The 4,722-nt window shown below is 41.9% G+C and overlaps 1 pseudogene; it reads right to left on the bottom strand.

Moving 5' to 3' along the window:
* Positions 1 to 2,468: 2,468 nt before the first annotated feature.
* On the bottom strand, positions 2,469 to 4,450 carry LOC122882794 (annotated as a pseudogene).
* Between the last annotated feature and the right edge of the window lie 272 nt (positions 4,451 to 4,722).

Consider the following 4,722-nt stretch of genomic DNA (forward strand, 5'->3'; position numbering starts at 1 on the left):
TGCTCTATAAATAAAGTTTTATTATTATTTATTATTACTATTTGAAGAATAGTAGAAAGAACATCGCTGCAAGATGGAGGCCGAGACGCATCTCACAACATCTACTGTATTTAAGTTACATCGCTGATGCTTGAATTGTTTGAGTTTAGTGAAACAAAATGGCAAACTTACAAGACTTTGCCAAAGATAATCTATAACAGAATATAACGCATTTCAGGCAGCGCCAATGGTATGAAATGGTATACACTTTCTGTCTCCTAAAGCCGGAGATATACTTGCTTTTAACTACACGTTCACGTATGCATAATGGCCGCCTCGCATATCCTGCGTCCGTTTGGAGCGTCGGTCCTCCAGTAACACGCACAGTACATAGGCAAGTATGCAAACAATTCAGTTCATGACGCAGCCGGTTGTCTACGCTAACGTGTGGTTAAAATGCAAGTATAGCTCCGGTTTAAGTGGCCATGGTGTACTCTCCCCAGTTAAATAATAGCAAAGAAACACAAGTTTTACATCAGTTTTAACTTTAATTCATGGTTTCACGCATAAGTCCCTTTAGATTTCTGTTTACCCGGATGGAAAGTGACGTCAGCAGCACTGCAGCGAAACCAGACCAACAGTTACAGAACAGATATTGCCAGATTTCGCAAGAGTGTGTGGTTGAGACAGAGACAGTTCTTGATCAAAGTTAATTTTCTCCTGATTTGTGTGTCTGAAAAATGCCATTTTAGTGTCAGCATGTTCGGAAGATATGTGACTTGTGAAAAATTTGTCCAATATTTACTTTGGTGACTACGGGGTGAAAAAATATGTCTATATAGTCTGTGCTCAAGTTCACTTCTCCCATTGGAGTGAATAGACTCAGGACCTGCCGCTAGTCTCCTAAAGGGTGGGGCAGTGGTGAGACCTACGTGACACAGACACAGGCAATGGCTCTAAAGTGAGCCGACTACTTTCTAAACCATCTCTGACTTTGCTTCAATGTAACATCTCCAGTCTCTCTTTCTTTATCTGTTGTTGCTTGTACTGTAGTGAGCCAGAGCAAGCTGTACCCCACATGCGTTTTTGCCACAATGTAACATCTCTGGTCTCTCTGTGAGGGCGAGCTGTACCCAGCATTTTTTCACTTTTTTATCGTTTGTGCATTTTTTTTACCCTTTAGAGTTATTAGAGTTTGTTCATTTCGGCATTTTGTGTCAGCATGCGTGCATATCTGTCTATACATATATGCAGAGTGTGTGTTTTTTTATTAATAATCTATGCAGTGGAGCGTTTTCTAATATGTGTGATGCATAATTCATTGATAAGAGATGGGATGCTCTTTCATTAGTCAAACCAACTGGGATGCTGTCTTGGACCCACCTATCATTACACTGCTCAGTGATTCATACTGTGTGTGTGTGTGTGTGTGTGTGTGTGTTTGTGTGTGTATGTGCCATTGTAAGTACATGATGTATATAATTTTGACTCTCACTATGCAATGGATATTAGAAGTAAAATATAAATACATTTTAGTGCTGTGTTTAGCAGTAGCCTGCTGAAAATGGTTTTATGGCTTTTATTTACACGTACATATAGTGTAAAAATCCATATTTTATATTAGATCAGTGCTTTTCTCGGCGAATATCTGGGATCAGGGATTTAAAATCCCGACACACACTGCTGAATATAGACAGTGAACATGTATGGGGTGCCATTTGCAAAGTGTAACATGCTCAATGTAACAGCTCATTTTTGCCAGATTTAGCTCCAAACAATGATTAAAAAAAGCAATCTGAACTTTTTGAAGTCACAAATTTATTACATTTACAGTGAAATTTGTAAACATGTATTGTACTAAATGTAATGCAAAGTTTAAATTTGAATATTTAACCATAAATGCAAATCTAAGTGTTACATCCTTGTAGGTAAATATGACTTTCTTGTTTTGTCACATGGATTCAGGCAGACGGTAGACGGACAACACCTTCTGGATGGCATGGGAAAAACAAACAAACAGTCCGACGGAATGGCAGGACGGCAAAACAAAAGACACATGACGCATGTTTCTATGGTCATATTGTTTACAAAGAATGGAATAAAATATATTAAATAAAATGTTTTCATGTCAGGTATTCCACCCAGCTCTGTGCTAATTGCCTGCCATATGTCAGCGTTTCTTGTAATATCTCAGTAGGATTTCAAGCGCTGATCATATAATTCTGGGTGTTGTTGCACCAAAATTATTAGCTTCTCATTGTCCAGATTGGCCATGTTTTCTCTTTGTGTGAGGGAGCTAAGAAACATCTGGCTGTAAATTCTGTCGCGGATATATTATATATATAATATTTTAACTTTGGACCTTATGCCATCTACTGTTACCGTTGCTGGTATTCTCTGCCGGCCTCATTTTACCGTCCTGCTCTTGTCCATTAAAATGATATCCGGTTTGTCGTCTACTGTCTGCCTGAATCCATGTGAAAGCAGCATTAGAATGAGGCTTGATTAACCAGAATGACCAACCATTGAAGGAGACAGTGAGCAACACCCAGCGAGCAAAGGGCTCTGAATAGAGATCGGGCTGCAAAGCCCCTGCACCCAACCTCTATTGCCAAGCATCTTGCTCTCCAGCCGCCTTGCCGACATTCTCTGATCAGACCGTCATACTTGGTGAGCTTCCTCTCTTTCAGGCAGTTCTCCCACGGTACTGTCAACTCCAGGAGCACTACTAGCTTTGTGGAATCAGACACCATTACCACGTCAGGTCTTAAGGTGCTATTTGCAATGTGCTGCGGGAACTTGAGTTGCCTCTCAAGGTCCACGTGCCAGTCCCTTGCAGAGGCCAGTATTCCTGCTGCTCACAGGAGGTCCTGGCTGCTCCCCAGCTCTGACAAAGGCGATGGCTTGTTTTGAGAAGCTAGTCTTCTTAGCCCCCTGATTCAAGTGCTGATGGATTCTGTGATGGTCTTCAAGACCTGGTATGCTTCGATCTGTACCACCCCTCTCCCAGTGCCTTGGTGCAGCAACTTAGGATGTGTTCAAGGGTTCCACGCTTTGAGCAAAGTGGACATGCTGGTGTCTCCGCCTTGCCCCATGTGTTGAGGTTTGACGGGCTGGGAAGCACATTATAGACCGCCTGGACAAGGAACTTGATCTGGTTGGGCTCAGCCTTCCACAGCTCAGCCCAGGTAATTTTCCATTCCATGGCATTGTCACATCTGGTCCATGCTCCCTGTTGGTTCATCACCACCGATTCTGCAGGTCCTTTCCTCCTCCACTGTTGCTCTCACCTCCTCCTGAACTAGGTGTCGCTTCTCCTTCCCTTTGGTGATGCCAATGTGGGGGGTTGGAAAAGATCCAAGTCCAACTCTGCCTCGAGTCACCACTCCCACCAGCCTGTTGTGACTGAGCCGCAACTCTGCCTGCAGAACAGCTTCCTCTGCTCTCCACTTCCTCCCAGTGCTCACCTTAATTCCACCTTTGGCCACCTTCAGATCTCTTGACTCTTGGTACAGCAACACTTCCCTGTCCCTCGTCATCTTGAATTCCTCTTCCAAGGATCTGATGGGCAGTTGCAGCTTGTTGCTGTGCCCATAGAGTGAGGTGCTGTTGAGGCTCCTTGGTAGCCCCAGCCAGCTTCAGAGGTAAACATTACAGTATGGCTCTCTGATTATCGGAAAGCTTACAAACAAGGTTTTCCACAATTTCAGTACTTTCAGTCCAAAATAAATAAATATGCATATTAGGTGATTTTTATGTCCTTAAACCTTTTATATGCAAAAAAAGCGCAAACTCCGATTTTCTTTGCATTTTTTTTTAGATGTTATAGGGTAGACACTTCTTTACATCTCCTGAAGTTTTCATGTTGTGCTCACTATCGGTGGAGCAACAGCAGACTTCTGAGTATATAGTGGGCATGTCAGTCCAACACATAAACCCTTAATGTTGCCTATTATTTTCTGTCTTACCTCAAATATTACTTCAGTTTTCCCATTTGTTTATCGTCACATGACTAAAAAACAAAAAATTAAAATGAAATTACGGAAATTAAGGAAGCCCAAGTCAGCAAAACTGTGTAGTACAAAGTCTTGTGAAGGTGTGAAGATCTTTACTTTTTATTTTGAAGTCACTGGTCAAGGGCCCATGATGCTTTGCTCATCCCATTTGGACTCAGACAGTATATTCTGCTTGCTGCTGTGTGTGGTCTATGCCTCCACTGATGTGAGCACATTGCCCAAATCAACCACGAGTTGATCAGGATGTCTTGAGAAAGTAAATGATGTGGAAGGACCCTTTGGGTGCAAGAAGTTAATTTCTACCTGATGCTGCTTCAGATCAACAGACATCACCATACCAAGCTACCATACTGAACTGTGACATAGCCTTTGATGTCTTCAAAGGTTGGGACATCATCTTCAACTGTGATTGGGTCTTCTATTTGAGTTGTTGCATAGAAGAACTGCTGTGCCATGATCTTTATCCTGGAAATGGGTTGAAGGTAATGAAGATTCCTAGTGCCTGGTAAAGTTCTTGCCTGACTGAAACACATCTTCAGAAATTTGTTCTCAGCAAGCCATTGGGATATTATTCCCACTTCAACAGCTGGGATATTGTCCTTAGCAAAGAGGTACAATTGTTACAATCTGTATTTGGTCCTGAAATGGACGTTATGTATGTTGAAAAATGAATACCAACAGACATATTGTTATCTGATTTTTTGATCAAATAATTGGTTTGGCTCAA

The sequence above is a fragment of the Siniperca chuatsi genome, linkage group LG10 (assembly GCF_020085105.1).
Source record: "Siniperca chuatsi isolate FFG_IHB_CAS linkage group LG10, ASM2008510v1, whole genome shotgun sequence".
Lineage (NCBI taxonomy): Eukaryota > Metazoa > Chordata > Actinopteri > Centrarchiformes > Sinipercidae > Siniperca > Siniperca chuatsi.